Below are 17769 nucleotides of genomic sequence, written 5' to 3' on the forward strand. Positions count from 1 at the left end.
ATTAGAACGTGAGGTGTGTGGCAGCCACTGAAGTGGACAATAGTGAAACGGGGTCACACCCTTTAGGAACATTTTGCAAGCTAAAATCTTTGGAATGATGGAGGGTTATTCACTGCTGATAATGGCAAAAAGTTAATATTTCTTGAGTTTTTTTAAGTGTCAAGAATTTAGCTAAGTGTTTTACATTTATTACTCAGAATAGTCTATTGCTGTATTATTACCTCCATTTTACAGATGGGAAAGTTGAGGCAAAGAGATTCAGTTACTAGCCCAAAGTCACAAAGCTAGTAAGTGTGGTAGAGCTGAAATTTGAATCCATCTAAATTTCCTTCTTCTAACCACTATCCTACAATAATCATTTGCTCAGTGGAAATGCTTTTGATCATATCTTCTAGAGTTATATAATATTTATTGAAAAAAAATTATTTCATTTTATAAATTGCACATTGTAAAAAGACCTTGTGAAGGAGGACAGATGAATTGAAAATTCAAGGTATTTTAGATTTTTAAATAAGTACCCAAGAGCTTATATCTGTAGTCTAAGGCTTAAATACAGCTGAGGGAGGGAGAGAGAGAGAGAGAGAGAGAGAAGCAAAACATTATGGAGGAGATTGGCAGCAAGGACTGTGCTTCCAGAATTAATGCAGGGCACTCTGACCTTGCTGTGAAACTGACCAGACAGGGTAGAAACCAAGGCCTGGAAAGGCTCTGCCTTGTAAAAATGAGATGGAACAAGCCAGGGCCTTGATAGATAGCTGAGCAAATATTGAGGTCAAGAACCCTATATGAGTCTTATTCTAAGTTCAATCCAACTCCTGGAAATCGAATTATCTATTTCTTAAGATTTACAATGATCCTACACTTCTTGGGGCCAATTCATGGAGTGATAAGGTGTTGTAAGCATCCAGGACACACAGCCTTTATTATTCTATGGTTCAACTCTGATGAAAGAAAAGTTCTGAAGAATACGGGCTATTTTTCTTTGTTCAAGAAAAATTAGGGTTTATTTCAGAAACTCTAATTTTTCTGTTTAAGGAGATTACGTTAAATGAATATACCAGGAATCATTCAATAAAATTGTTTTTGCTTTTCTGGAAGGTAGATCTAGAGTCTACAATTATTTTATTCCCTTTTTGACAATACACAGGACTTATTATTTGTACCATACTCTTCAGCTCTTGAATATATGCAGCTTGAACATCTCACTTGTACTATTCTTTAATTGCCCCATCTTTGTTGGTCTGGCTTTCTTAAGCTTTTTATAAGAGGGAAGATTCATATACTTCTTCTGCAATAAAATGTATGAATAGTCACAATAATTGAAATAGACTATAAATAATCAGTTCAAGTCCAATTTTTCTACAAATTATTTACAAAAAAACTTTTGTTTTTAAGATATTTTTGGATGTAGAAATTACAGATACAGTGTACCAGTTTGTGGACCTGTAATACTATGCCAGAAAGGAACTTTATTTGTTTATACTGCATATAAGTTATATTTTTAAATAAACAAATAATCTTAAACATATAAAAATATACACATGCATATACTTGTACAAACTACAATTAGTATTAAAGTAATTTTCTTATCTAAAGCTTTCAAAAGAGCGTATGCATTGACAATATTGAATCGGAAATTTGAGAATGGTGATGCTATTAGCAAGATAATAATCTATTACATCTATATATTACTTTATGTTTTGTCAAGTGCTATTATATTTACTATCACTTCAATCTTCATATGAATTCTGTGAAGCAAACAAAGCAATAATTATTACTTTTTTAAAAAATCATGTCCATTTTTATCGAGTTCCCAAAGTAAGATAAATTTCTTCAAATGTATTGTGGAAAATAACAGGAGAGAAAGTTGAGAGATTTTCCCTATGGTTTTACTGAAGAAGAAATTTGAGGTCAGAGAGATTCCATGGCTGACTCCGGGTCAATCAGCTAGAAAGTGGCAGAGCTAGAATTGGAGACTAGTCTGAGCCCAAGACTTGTGGATTATTCTCTCAACAAATCTAGTGAGCACCAACTTGGTGTCAGGCTCTCTGGTAAGCACATCTGCTATGCCACAGTATCTTCAGCCAAGAAACAGAAGAAAAGACACACAATTTTACAACTTAAACCAACCATGGGAATCTAGGTCTGAAGAAAGTACTAGGACTATACTGTTAGCAGAATGACTTCTTTTCATTTTAAGGGGAATATTTAATTTGCTAAATAAAGCAGAATCTTTCTTCCCAAAACTTTGTTTCAACTATTTGATGGGTCTCTTGAACCCAACAATCACTGTAGTGCTAGTTGGGGGCCTGTTCACTAGTGTGGAGCAAAGCCACCTTATACCAGCCACTCCCATAAATGGCCACACTTGCTTTGTAAGATATGAAACTTAACATGTGCAGCTCCGAGAATCTACTGATGGTTGGACTGAAGTGGTGAACATAGGCCAGTTTGGTGAACTATTAAACTATTTCCCAAAACTTAGTCTCTCCCCTGATACTGTGGTGAAACAGTTATCATTAAACTGTTCCTGATGGGTTTTAGAAAACGAACTTATCATGAATTAGAATTGACCTAAAGCCATTTAATCCAATTGTCAACTTTATAATGAAGGGCTTCAAATTTAGATTTTTGATGTTATCTCCAACTGAGGTCATACACACAGTCTGTATTTATTTCCTGGCACTGCTGTCACAAAGTACCACAGACTGCATGGCTTAAGCCATACAAATTTATCGTTTCACAGTTTGGGAGGTCAGAAGTCTAAAACTGAAGTGTCAGCAACGTTGCTTCACATTCTGAGATACTGAGGCTTAGGACTTCAACATATATCTCTGGGTATATGAAGGCTAATGTTGTGTATATCTTGAAGGGTGTTTTGGATGAGATTAACATCTAAATCAGTAAATTTTGTGTAAATCATGTTGCCCTCCATTATAAGGGTTGGCCTCACCAAATTAGTTGAAGGTCTGAATAGAACAGTAAGACGAGCCTTCCCTAGCAAAAGGGAATTCATCAGCAAACTGTCTTCACACTTCATCTGCACCATCAGCTCTCCTGGGTCTCCAGCCTGCTGGCCCCACACTGCAAATTTGTACTTGCCAGTCTCCATAACTGCATGAGCCAATTCCTAATAATAAATTTCTCTTAGGCCTGGTGCAGTGGCGCACACTTGTAATCCCAGCACTTTGGGAGGCTGAGAAGGGTGGATCACTTGAAGTCAGGAATTTGAGACCAGCCTGACTAACATGGTGAAACCCAATCTCTACTAAATACAAAAAATTGACTGGGCATGTAATCCCAGCTGCTTGGGAGACTGAGGCAGGAGAATCGCTTGAACCGGGAGGCAGAGGTTGCAGGGAGCTGAGAGTGCACCATTGCACTCCAGCCTGGGCAACAAGAGCGAAACTCCATCTCTAAATAAATAAATAAAGTTCTCTCTCTCTCTGTCTCCCCACCCCCATTGGTTCCATTTCTCTGGAGAACCCTAATACAGGGGTGGGAGAGACCCAGGAGAAACAAAATTCAACAGCATCTGTTGTGTATTATGAATTAAAATCTTTTTGTAAATCCTGTAATCATCTTGTGAATGCTACCATTATATTGCATTATACTTTCTAGTGTTTCAAATATCAGATAGATGTATTTGAAATATACCATAAATGTTACAGACCTGCTTTGGAATTTATTTCTATTTTAATATGTCAGAAGCCTCAAAAACTGGAAATAGCTTAGGTCTTTCTCAACTTCTCAGAGATTCTACTTAGCTGTTACTTCTCTACTTACCTCTGCCATTTGCCTCCAACTACTAGGAAATTCTTGCTAATTTTTGTCTAATGGCCTTTGCATACATTCTTCTTTTTTTTTTTTTTTTAATAGAGACAGGGTCTTGCTATGTTGGCCAGGGTAGTCTTGAACTCCTGGCCTCAAGCAATCCTACCACCTCAGCCTCCCAAAGTGCTGGGATTACAGCGTGAGCCACCACACCCAGCCTGTACACATTCTTCTTCTACTTTCTTTCCCTGGTTATTTTCATCACCTGCTCTAAGATAGCTTCTCAAATAAACCCCAACCTTACTTAATCACTATCTAATTAATTATATATTTAACTTGTGCTAATATAAGAAAAAAATCTTTTCTTCTTTCATTTTCATACTATAATTCCAGCCTTCTTTATAACTATGTGTGCTTTTGTGATAAAGTTGTCTCCAATGTCTTATAGGTATGACTAAGCAATTTGGTTTCTAAAGTATAGTGGGAAGCCACTGAAGTATCAGGAGAAGGTGAGTTATACAATTCCATTTTTCTTAGAAAGATTCCTCTGGCTGATTTGTAGAGAATTAATTAGAGAAGGCAAAATGTATGCAGGAAAACAAGATAGGAAGCTCAAAAATTAATCCAGATGAAGAGATTGCAGTTTTATCTGGTACAGTTGCAATGAACACTGAGAAAGAAAAACATACTTGGTAATTGGTTAGATATGAAGAATAAGGAAGGAAGGAACTGTCAGTAATGACTAACAGATACAAAAAGATGGTCAACCTCACCCATAATAAGATAAATGCAAATGAGATCTACAGTGAGATACATTTCTCACCTTTATTTTTGAAAAAAAAATCCAAAATCTTGACAACATTCTCTGTTGATGAGACTCGGAGAAAGAAACACTCTCATTTAATGCTGGTGGAAATATCAAATGGTATAGCCTCTTTCAAAGACAACTGAGCAACACAAACATTTATCCTTTGACTCAATAACCTCACTTCTAAAAATCTGTTCCAAAATTACACTAGCAAATATACAAAATTGACACATGTACAACACTATTCACTACAGAAAAATTTGTAACAGCAACCAATGAATATACTAGAACTTGCTTGTATCCACTTGCAAAAATTGATTGTTACATTTCCAAGAATTTTGCAAGCTAGTTTTTAAACACAGTCACTGTAGAAATTATATTATATAGGCTTACAATTAAATAAATTATATTAAAAACAAAGGTAAGCCAGGCATAGTGGCTCATGTCTGTAATCTCAGCATTTGGGGAGGCCTAGATGGGAGGGTTACTTGGGCCCAGGAGTTCAAGACTAGCCCAGGTAACATAGCGAGACTTTGTCTCTACAAAAAAAATAAACAAAATTGGCCAGGCATGGTGGCACACACCTGTGGTCCCAGCTACTTGCGGGGCTGAGGTGGGAGGATCGTTTGGGCTAGGCTGCAGCAAGCCATGATTATATCACTACCATCCAGCCTAGGGAACAGAGCATGACCCTGTCTCAAAATTTAAAAAACAAAACAAAACAAAACAAAACTATGCTCTTGAGATTATTTACATGTACTGTATCCAAATGCTGGGAATACTATATATTGATGTGCTATTGTACATCACTTCCCCACTTCACATTCAGTGACATTGTGTTAGTAGCTTAAAATCAGCCATGGTAGGAGTATTGACACTACAGAAATTTGCAAACTCCAAATCAGGACTTTTTTCCCTATAGAGACCTAGTTGTTAAATATTTACCAGCACACAACTGGAAATAATGCAAATATCCACCAAAAGGTTCTGGTTGATTAAACCATGACATACCTACTCAATTGAGAAATATGTAACTATAAAGGGAAACAGAGCTATTTTTATATATTTTATATAAAACTGATCTCTGGGAAAGTGAAAAAAGTAAGCTGAAGAAAAGTGTGTATGTTACCATTTATTGGTAGAAAGGAGAGATATAAAGGAAGAATATGAAAGGACGGAGGATACAAAGACATATGTTTTCACATTTTTTTAATGTAAGGCTAAAGCAAAAAGGTTTTTAAATGGCTACTTACAAGGAAAGAAACTATAAGGAAGACAGGAATAAATGATGAACTTTTTGCAATAGATCTTGTTTGGTACATTTCTTTAAGTCCTGTAACCATTTTACTTAATTAAAATTTAAATTAAAGTTAAATTTTTTCAATCCCGAAAAATCTAAGCAAAATGAAACCAATCTAAGCAATGAGTGGATGGCATAATTATATAGAGAAGAAGTATTTCAAACAAATTGAAAACACAATAATTTCATTTGTCTATTTGGATATACCCTGAAGCTCAAAATAAATAAATAAAATGTTTTTTAAAAAAGATCTTGAGTAATTTTCAGCAATCATATTGTTAGTGACAACATTGGTTATGATTTTCTGAAACTATTATAATACAATCTAGGATAAAGAAAAATAGATAAAGGATAAAGAAAATAAGTAATTATATTTACACATTTAGGAACCAACTTTTTTTTTACAATAGTAGAGAGAATATAAATTTAAAATCAAAGAAGTATTATAATCTTAAATTTAAAATTAAAATATCATGATTTCTATACACCAACAACATCCAAGCTGAGAGCCAAATCAAGGAAGCAATCCCATTTACGATACCACAAAAAGAGTAAAATACCTAGGAGTACAGCTAAGAAGGAAGGTGAAAGATCTCAACAATGAGAATTATAAAACACTGCTGAAAGAAATCGGAGATGACACAAACAAATGGAAAAACATTCCAGGCTCATGGGTAGTAAGAATCAATATTGTTAAAATGGTCATATCGCCCAAAGCAATGTACAGACTCAATGCTATTCCTATCAAATTACCAATGACATATTTCACAGAATTAGAAAAAACTATTCTAAAATTCATATGGAATCAAAAACGAGCCTAAATAGCCAAGGCAATCCTAAGCAAAAACATTAAAGCTGGAGGCATCATACTACTTGACTTCAAACTGTATGACAAGGCTACAGTAACCGAAAGAGCATGACACAGGTACAAAAACAGATACACAGACCAATAGAAGAGGTTACAGAACCCAGAAATAGAGGTTACAGAACCCAGAAATAAAGTCACACACTGCAACCAACTGATCTGCGACAAGGTTGACAATGGTGCTGGAATAACTGGCTAGCCATATGCAAAACAATGAAACTTCCTTTTTTTTTTTTTTTTTTTTTGAGACGGAGTCTCACTCTGTCGCCAAGGCTAGGCTAGAGTGCAGTGGCACAATCTCGGCTCACTGCAAGCTCCTCCCGGGTTCACGCCATTCTCCTGCCTCAGCCTCCCGAGTAGCTGGGACTACAGGTGCCCGCCACCACACCCAGCTAATTTTTTTGTTTTTGTATTTTTAGTAGAGACGGGGTTTCACTGTGTTAACCAGGATGGTCTCCATCTCCTGACCTCGTGATCTGCCTGCCTCAGCCTCCCAAAGTGCTGGGATTACGGGTGTGAGCCACCATGCCCTGCCTGAGCCACTGCGCCTGGCCTTCCTTTCACCATATACAAAAATCAACTGAAGATGGATTAAAGAATTAAATGTAAAACCTAAAGCTATAAAAACCCTAGAAGAAATGTAGGAAATACCATTCTGGACATAGACCCTAGCAAAGATTTCATGATGAAGACTCCAAAAGCAATTGCAACAAAAACAAAAATTGACAAATGGGACCTAAAGAGCTTCTGCACAGCAAATAAAACTATCAATAAAGTAAACAGACAACTTATAGGAGAGAATATTTGCAAACTATGCCTCTGACAAAGGTCTAATATTGAGAATCTATCAGGAACTTAGACAAATCAACAAGCCAAGAACGATTGCATTAACCTCTGAGACTGCATCTGCCCCATAAACACAGAGTCTTGCCCTCGCCGCTCTGCCACGGGTCCACACCCACTGCCAGCTCACAATGGATAATGATATCGCCACGCTTGTCATGGACAATGGCTCTGGCATATGCAAGGCCAGCTTAGCAGGCGATGATGCCCCTCCATCGTGAGGCACCCATGGCACCAGGGCGTGATGATGGGCGTGGGTCAGAAGAAGTCCTATGGGGACAATGAGGCCCAGAGCAAGAGAAGCATCCTGACCCTGAAATACCCCATCGAGCATGGCATTGTCACCAATGGAGAAGATCTGGCACCACACCTTCTTCAACGAGCTGCATGTGGCTCCTCAGGAGCACCCTGTGCTGCTGACTGGGGCCCCCCTAAACCCCAAAGCCAACTGTGGGATGACCAAGATCATGTTTGAGACCTTCTATACTCCAGCCATGTAGGTGGCCATTCAGGCCGTGCTTTCCCTGTAAGCCTCTGGCTGTACCACTGGCATCGTGATGGACTCTGGCAGGGTCACCCACACTGTGCCCATCTACAAGGGGCATGCCCTCCCTGGTGCCATCCTGCATCTGGACCCGGCTGACTACTGCATGAAGAGCCCCGGGAAGTGCAGCTACAGCTTCACCACCACCGCTGAAGAGAGCATGAGACATCAAGGAGAAGCTGTGTTACCTCACCCTGGACTTCCAGCGAGAGATGGTAACTGTGGCCTCCAGCTCCTCCCTGGAGAAGAGCTGCAAGCTGCCTGAAGCCCAGGTCAGCACCATCAGCAACAAGTGGGTCCTCTGCCTCAAGGCTCTCTTCCAGCCTTCTTTCCTGGGCATGAAATCCTGTGGCATCAACGAAACTACCTTCAACTCCATCAACAAGTGTGACGTGGACATTTGCAAAGACCTCTACACCAACGCAGTACTGTCCAGTGGCACCACTGTGTACCCTGGCATCCCCCACAGGATGCAGAAGGAGATCACCACCCTGGCTCCCAGCACAATGCAGATAAAGATCATTGCTCCTCCTGAGCACAAATACTCTGTGTGGGTCCAGTGGCTCCATCCTGGCCTGGCTGCCAGGCTTCCAGCAGATGTGGATCAGCAAGCAGCAGTACCACAAGTCCCACCCCTCCATTGTCCACCGCAGATGCCTCTAGGAGGACTGTCGCTTAGTTTCCTTAGTTTTGTTACACCCTTTCTTGACAAAAACCAAACTGGCACAGAAAACGAGAAGACATTGGCATGCCTTAATTTGTTTTTGTTTTTTGTTTGTTTTTGTTTTTGTTTTTGGCTTGACTCAGGATTTAAAAACTGGACCATGACAGTGTCAGCAATGGGTTGGAGCCAGCATCTCTCAAAGTTCTACAGTGTGGCCGAGGACTTTGACTGTATATTGTTATTTTTTTTAATAGTCATTCCAAATATCATGAGATGCTTTGTTACAGGAAGTCTCTTGCCCTCCAAAAAGCCACCACACTTCTCTCTAGGGAGAATGGTCCAATCTTCTCCCAAGTCCAGGGAGGTGACAGCACAGCTTTCATGTATATTATGTAATGCATAATTTCTTAAATCTTTGCCCTAGTACTTTTTAAATTTTGTTTTATTTTGAATGACTGGCATTGTGACCCCCCTTTTCTGTCTCCCAACTTGAGCTGTATGAAGGCTTTTGGTCTCCCTGGGAGTTGGTGGAGGGTGGAGGCAGCCTGGGCTTGCCTAACTTGAGACCAGTGCAATAAAAGTACACACCTTAAAAAAAAGACCCCATTAAAAAAATGGACAAAGGATATGAACAGACATTTCTCAAAAGAAGACATACACAATGTCAATAATAAGCATATAAAAAATGTTCAACATCACTAATCACTAGAGAAATAAAAAAAAAAAAACCCCACAATAAGATACCATCCCACACCAGTCAGAATGGCTATTATTAAGAAGTCAAAAACAACAGATGCTGGCAAAGTTGTGGAGAAAAGGGAACACATATACTGCTGACGGGAATGTGAACAAGTTCAACCACTGTGGAAAGCAGTTTGGAGATTTCTCAAAGAACATAAAACAGAATTACCATCTGTTCCAGCAATCCCATTACTGGATAGACACCCAAGGGAAGGTAAATCATTCTATCAAAAGGCATGCACATGTATGTTTATTGAAGCAATAGTCACAATAGCAAAGACATAAAATCAACCTAGATGCCCATCAACAGTGAACTGGTGAGGAAATGTGGTACATATATACCATGGAATACTACACAGCTATAAAAAAAGAATGAAGTCATGTCCTTTACAGCAACATGGATGGAGCATGAGGCCATTATCCTAATTGAAGCAATGCAGAAACAGAAAATCTAAATATCACATGTTCTTACTTATAAGTAGGAGCTAACCAGTGAATACATATGGACATGAAAAAGTAAACAATAGACACCAGGGCCTCCTTGAAGGCAGAGGGTGGGAGGGGGGTGAGAACTGAAAAACTACCTATTGAGTACTATACTTATTACCTGGATGATGAAATAATCTGTACACAAAACCCTGATGACATGCAATTTATCCATATAACAAACCTCCATATGTACCCTCTAAACCTAAAATGAAAATTGGTGGGAAAAAAATTTAAACAATAATTAAACTAAATTAAAATATTATGAAATCAGATTTTCTCTTTTAAAAAAAATGTACGTAATTCAGCTAGGCGCAGTAGCTCAGCCTGTAATCCCAGCACTTTGGGAGGCTGAGGCAGGCGGATCATGAGGTCAGGAGATCGAGACCATCTTGGCTAACACGGTGAAACCCCGTCTCTACTAAAAATACAAAAAATTAGCCTGGCATGGCAGTGGGCACCTGTAGTCTCAGCTACTCTGGAGGCTGAGGCAGGAGAATGGCATGAACCCAGGAGGCAGAATTTGCAGTGAGCCAAGATCATGCCACTGCACTCCAGCCTGGATGACAGAGTGAGACTCCATCTCAAAACAAACTAATAAACAAAAATTATGTATTCCTTAGTTATGTTCACTGAACAAGTGTAAAATCAATGACCAACGAAGCAACAATGAGCACTGCTAAAACCCAGACCATGGTCTCTAAATATCATTTCCCAATACTACATACCTTAGAGAAATGGATGATTTCTCTACTAGAGCAGGAGATGTCTATTATAATCTTGATATATCTTATAATATTGAAAAAATTAAGCTATTAAGTACAATTGAAATTTGTTAAAAGGACTCAGGAGCCAAACTGAAGAAGCCTCTTGTAATACCAACACGTTGGGAGGCCGAGGAGGGCGGATTGCTTGAACCAGGAGTTCCAGACCAGCCTGGCCAACATGGTGAAACCCTGTCACTACTTTAAAAATACAAAAAATTAGCCAGGTGTGGTGGTGTGCGCCTGTAGTCCCAGCTACTCAGGTGATTGAGGTGGGAGAATTGCTTGAACCCGGTAGGTAGAGGTTGCAGTGAGCCGAGATCACACCACTGCACTCCAGCCTGGGCAACACAGCGAGACTCCATCTCAAAAAAAAAAAAAGTTCATTGATCACTCATGGAAGATGATACAGAATGAACTAATCACACCGAAAGCTGATGAATAAAGGAAAAGAATATTTTGTCTTTCCTATGTGAAAGGTACTGCTGGATAACCAAAAGTTGTAAGGGGAAGTTAATCTTTATAGAAGAATTTCAACCAATAAATGAAACACTGATTAAAAAATAGAATATTAACATTTTGTAACCACTAATGATATAATGGATCTATTTTAAACAATGACCATCAACAGTTGTTCACATCACAAAAAGGAGAGACAATCTGACTTTCTGTGCTTCCTGATGAAAGTACCCAACACTTTCCATAAACTATTCCTATAAAAAAGCAAACCTGAACAAAACCAAGTTAAGCCTTCAGCTCAAACTACCAATTTACAGGAAATTAGGGGGACAAAAGAAAACTACAAGGCAAATGTTTCTTCAACAAATATATTTGGGATGAGGGGAATAAGAATAAGAATGAGAATGATTAAAGAAATTTAAGATATATATCAACATTTGCCATTTACAGACTTTGTGTGGATTCTTATTTAAATTGACAGTGAGAAAAAGAAAAAATTATGTGATAATTTATAATAATTTCATAAATATTTTAAGAGTCTTTATTGTTTTAGAGATACGTGTACAAATAAATATGCATAAAATAGTATGGTGTTTAGAATTCACTTTCAAATAATCTAGTTTGGGGCATGGTGGAGTGGGTGGCAACATAAATGAAACAAGATTAGCCATGCTAATTGTTGAAGCTAGGCATTCTCTCTATTTTTATATATATTATAAATTCTTTATATTAAAAAAATTTTTTTAAAGTTTAAATGCCTGTCCTGTTTCTGTTTGAACTGTGGGGATAGAGATGCCATTTACTAACTCTGTAATATTTTGAGAAGGACCAATTTGCAGTGGGGAAGAGATCTAGAAAGAGGAAGATTAATAATTTAACTTTCAGTTCTGAACATAATTTGATGTATCTGAGAGACATCCAAGTGAAGATACTAGTAGTCAGATATATACAGTCTGAGCCTCAGCAGAGAGACCTGGACTAGACATATAAATTTAGGATTTGTCAGCATGTGGATCGGAATTGGTGCATTACATAGAGAACGAATATGCTACAGAATAAAAACAATTAAAAATACCAGCCGGGCGCAGTGGCTTATACTTGTAATCCCAGCACTCTGGGAGGCCTGGGTGGGTGGATCATTTGAGTTCAGAAGTTCGAGACCAGCCTGGCCAACACGGTGAAACCCCGTCTCCACTAAAAATACAAAAATTAGCCGGGCATGGTGGCAGCCACCTGTGATCCCACCTACTTGAGGGGCTGAGGCAGGAGGATCGCTTGAACCCAGAGGCAGAGACTGCAGTGAGCCGAGGTCGTGCCACTGCACTCCAGCCTGGGCAACAGAGTGAGACTCCATCTCAAAAAACAAACAAACAAAAAAAACAAACAAACAATCCAAATATAGTGTTCTAAAGTCCTTTTTTTTTTTTTTTTTTTTGAAATGGAGTCTCATTCTGTCGCCCAGGGTAGAGTGCAGTGGCGCGATCTCAGCTCACTGCAACCTCCACCTCCCAGGTTCAAGTGATTCTCTCCTGCCTCAGCCTCCTGAGTAGCTGAGATTACAGGCGGGCACCACCACGCCCAGCTAATTTTTGAACATTTTTAGTAGAGATGGGTTTCGCCATGTTGACCAGGCTGGTCTTGAACTCTTGACCTCAAGTGATCCACTCATCTAGGCCTCCCAAAGTGCTGGGATTACAGGTGTTAGGTACTGCACCCAGCCTAAATTCTTTAAATGTATTCACTTAATCCTCACAATTATCCCATGACGTAGGGACTATTATTATTCTCTTTTATATTTTAGGAAGCTGAGACACACAGAGTTTAAGGCTTGCCTGTAGTGAGTTCAAGCCCTGTAACTAGGATTTGGATCCATGAAGTCTAGCTGCGTAAAAACAGAACAGCCTGGGATTGTTACCTAAATAGCTCTAATATCTAGAGGTAGAGATAGCTAATGGTAGAAAAGGAGAAGACAGAAAAGGGCTCTGAAGCAGCAGCAGCCAAAGAGGTAAGAGAGAAACAGTTGAAACAAATGTCAGCATAAGCCAAAAGAAGAGCACATTCAAGAAAGAGGGAGTGACCAGTGGTATTGAATGGTGTGAGGTCAAGGAAAAGTAATAGAATTAAAATACTAAAATTAATTCTATTACTGGTAGCAAACTCAGCTCATGACTCATAGTTGTTTTTTGTTTGTTTTGTTTGTTTCCTTCAGGATACTTTACTAGAATGACTTACGGTATGATTCTAACTTGATAAATAGAAAAGAAATGCTTTTGTAATAGCTTCTACTATTAACATATCTTGCCTTAAAATACATGAAATACACAAATCCAGACACTCAAAATATAATTTAGAGAGAATTTTCCTGTGGCTAACAATAGAATTCCTTACTGAAATGATTCATCCTAGCTTTCTTTTATATGGGATTTCTCTTAATACATTTAAAATATGATTTAATTTTCAAATCTGTAGGACATAAAATTTTAAAGACACATTTGCTGTACACCTGTATGATTTTTACATGTTGTACTATTTGGTAAGATTAGGAAGACATTAAATTTTCAGGAAGAATGAAGCTTAAGAGCTATTAAAGGAAAATGATTAGCTTTTCCTAGCACTCAAAGATTATCTTCTTTAAATTTTCAAATCTTAGTTTCAGTTTTAGTGAATAAATTGTTAGCATTTATGTTCTTGGGTTCTCATAGGGAATCTTTACATTCTCAAGAAATTAATGTGTGATAAGGATAATATAGTAAAGAACTTCATTTTCATCTGCATATATGCAGTTCCTAAAGAATCTTCAAGCACCAAGTGCATCACACATGGTGAAAAATGGATTACAGATATTCCTCTCAAAGGATATATTTGTAATTATCAATGTAATATTACCTTATGTTTTAACTTTTATAAAAAAATTATACATACCATATAAAGTGTTTTTTGGCTTGAATTTTTACAACCTTTACGACAATATTAGAAAATGGGAGACACTTACTTTCCTATCTATGTGTGTTTGATTTAGATGCAATTATTAGCGCCTGTCTTTAATCCGAGATAAATGAATAGAGGAAAATGGTAGGATGCTCGACATGAACTGCATGATCTGAGGAAACCTATGAAAAACCAATGTACTACTTTTCTTCCCTAGTAACTAGAGTAAAATGGAAATAATAGCTATGTTGGAGCTGCCAACTGTAGGACTAGATCAGGGTCATCGCCTGGCACAGTGACTGTTATATACTAGGTTCAGTAGATCACTGTAGAACAGACAAAGGAACAAATAAATGAATAACAAGTGATGATTGTGTTTGCACCAGTAATGAGAAGAAGGAGGAAGTGTGTTAAATAATAGCCAATTTGTACTGCATGGCTATCATATGTTTAGCACAGCAGATAATTATAAAAGCTGAGATTTACTAATGCTTACCATGTGCTCTACTACCTACCAAACCATTACTAATTGAAGCCTCGATAGGTAGCATTATTATCGTTATCCCTCATCATTTCATCTTACAAATGAGTACTCTGAAGCAAAAGAGGTTAAGCAACTTTCCCTAAATCACAAAGCTGGTAAATGATAGTTTTGGGCTCTGAGCAGCTTATGTTCAAAGCCTGCTCTTTTAACTACCAGGCCACAGTATACATTCCATACGGTTAAAAACTATATGTTGTATTTGCTGAAATCCTTGCAGTTCCACCACAAATCCTACCAACAGCCTTATTTGCCACTTTAGGAAGATATTTGTCTTCCGGAATCACTGACTTTCAGAGCTAGGTAGCAGCCCAGAGATCAGTATAAAGTAGTGGCCAAGTACATGGGCTTTGGCGTCAGGCCAGATGCAAACCTGGCCTTACCTCTGTACCAAAAGTTTCTTTTTGTTTTTGTTGTTGTTGTTTTAAGCCCACTACGTTTTGTTGTAATTGGAGACGCACCATTAGATAACTAACACAATTACCCATAAATCGGCTGGCTTTCAGGAGAACACGTCTTGAAGCACAGTTGAACTTGAATCTTTTCTGGGTCCTCCTGCTGGGCCATGCTGGGGAGCCGCTCCCGCTGCCTCAAGGCCTCTAGGCCCTCCAGGTTGGGCTGGTGGCAGCGGCTGCGCATGACCATAACCCGCTGGCCCTGGGTGATGGCGCGGCTGTGGTAGCCCAGCCGAGCCTGATCCCGGCACATCCAGTACACCTTCTCCCCGGCCGCCTTCTCCTTCCCGTAGAGGAAGGACTCGGGCACCAGGAACCTGCCTCCCAGGGAAGTCCTCAGAACTCCAGGGGCCGGAGGGGTTCTGGGCAGTCCCACTGCGCCAGGGTGGAGAAGAGCTCCCGCTGCCGCAGGGCCTCCAGGCCACCCAGGTCCCGTGGGCGGCAGTACCTGCGCATGACCATGACCCGCCGGCCCTGGGTGATGGCATGGCTGCGGCAGCCCATGCGGGCCTGGTCCCGGCAGGTCCAATACACCTGCTTATAGAGGAAGGACTCGTACACCAGGAAGCTGCCCTCCAGCGGGGTCCGCAGGAACTCAGGGCTTCCGGGGTCTGCATCCATGTCCTGGTCCTCGTCCAGGGATCCTTCCAGGACTTGGGGATGGGTTGGCAGCTCCTGGTCTTCGACCTTCGCTTGCTTTCTGGGCCGGGGCCTGGTGAGAGTCAGGGGGCCGGGGCCCCTGAGGCAGAGAAGACTGTTCACGCCTTGGAGGAGAGTGTCCACTTGGCTCCCAAGGCCGTCCTGCCCAGCCTGCAGCGTCTCCATGGCCTTCTCCTGCTGCCGCCGGGCCTCCAGGCCCTCCACGTCGGGCGGGTGGCAGTGGCCACGCATCACGGTCACCCGCTGTCCCTGGGTGTCCCGGCTCCGGCAGCTGTGCAGTGCGTGGTCCCGGCAGGTCCAATACACCTTCTCCCCCACGGCCTTCTCCCGCTTGTAGAGGAACGACTCGTGCACCAGGAAGCTGTCCCTGTAGCACGTCCTTAGGAACTCGAGAGGCCGGGCCTGTCCCAGGCCCAGGATCGAGCACTTCTTGGGCGTCAGGCTCTACAGCGACAGGGTTCGGGGGTCCGTTGTCGTTCTCCGGGCCGGCTTGCTCAGCACCAGCCCAGGGGTGGGCTCTGGCTCCGGCTCCTTGGGGCACTGCCACAGGCCCACCCCCTCCAGCGGCTCCTCCACTCGGCCTCAAGGGCCCTCAGGACCCCGGGGATGTCCCAAGACCTCTGGCAGGGCCAGGCTGGGCAGCTTCTCCCTCTGGCTCCAGGGCTCCAGGCCTTGCTCATCGGGCGCTTAGCAGCGGCCCCGCATCACTGTGGCCCGCAGACCTCGGGTGATGACCTGGCCCCGGCAGCCCAGCTCAGCATGCTGGCGGCACTTCCAGTACACCTTGTCCCCGACAGCCTTCTCCTGCTTGTACAGGAAGGACTCCAGCACCAGGAGGCGGCCCCCGAATGGTGTTCTCAGGAACTCCAGGGAATGAAGGGGCTGTATCCAGCTTGCTGCTCTTCTGTTCAGGCATCTGGGGGGCTGGCTGGGCCGCCCCTCCCTGCTCCTCAGCTGGCAGGATCTGCAAGGTGCTGGCGAGGGTGGCGGGGCCGGCCATCTCCAGGGACAAGACGCAGTGCACTTCCTGGGGCTTGAAGCCCACCCCATCCTCATTTTGGTTGGAGGCCATGAGCAGGACCAGTTTGGAGAACCTCCCGGGCTTCCTGAGGCTGCCAGGATGACGTCCGTGCCTGGCCCGGGGGGACGGCTCCTGCCCAGCATTCCCACTCTCGCCCTCCGCCTCACTGGGCTTGGGCAGGGGCATTCCGGGACCCAGGGCCTGTCCCTCAGGCCACGCTCAGCACCCCCGCAAGAAACCTGGAGTCCAGCAGTTCCGTTCATGTGCCCGAGCTGTTGCTGTGGCTGTGGCTGCCTCGGCTGGTCGTGGTGGGGCTGCGGCGGTTTCTGGAGAATCCCTAGGTCACCGCAGGTTCCCTGGGTTCCAGCCTTCACAAGTGAGTGAGAGCCGCCATCATCATCCCCCATACCTGGTCACGGCGCTGGCTTGCTGGGCAGGAGACCCGGGGTAAAATCCTGTAACCTCTCTGGGCTGGTTTCACCATGGCAGCGGGGCCCTCCCTCTCGGGCGACAGGGCTGCGGCGGGTCCCTCAGCCTCCGCTGCTGCAGCAGCAGGCGTCGACCTCGAGGCCCAGGCCGTCGCCGCCACCCCGACCCTGGCGCCTACTCCCCATCCCCGACCTGCCCCTCAGGAGCGAGCCCCATCCAAAACTTTCTTAACGGTCTGTTTATTATTATTTCACTTTGGAAAAGGAGGCAAGTATAGTGAGAAGAAAGCAACTACGTACTGCTTACCAGGTATTGACTACATTAGTTCAAGTTCCCACCTACTGCTATTAAATTTTGTCTCAGTCAGCAAGACAAGGCAATCTAGTCATTAAGAAGCGGGTCCCTGCTTTTAACGAGTGGGCCTCAGTGTTAATAGTTTCTTACTTTTGATGTTTTAACTTCATGGGAAATGGAGCAGTAAGAAGCT

General features: G+C 41.8%; 2 pseudogenes; one reads left to right on the top strand and one right to left on the bottom strand.

Moving 5' to 3' along the window:
* The first annotated feature begins 7721 nt into the window (after window positions 1-7721).
* Window positions 7722-8797, top strand: LOC129032963 (actin, cytoplasmic 1-like; annotated as a pseudogene).
* Window positions 8798-15197: 6400 nt separating this feature from the next.
* Window positions 15198-17039, bottom strand: LOC129033141 (FLYWCH-type zinc finger-containing protein 1-like; annotated as a pseudogene).
* Between the last annotated feature and the right edge of the window lie 730 nt (window positions 17040-17769).

This window comes from Pongo pygmaeus, chromosome 2 (genome assembly GCF_028885625.2).
Source record: "Pongo pygmaeus isolate AG05252 chromosome 2, NHGRI_mPonPyg2-v2.0_pri, whole genome shotgun sequence".
In the NCBI taxonomy this organism is placed as follows: domain Eukaryota; kingdom Metazoa; phylum Chordata; class Mammalia; order Primates; family Hominidae; genus Pongo; species Pongo pygmaeus.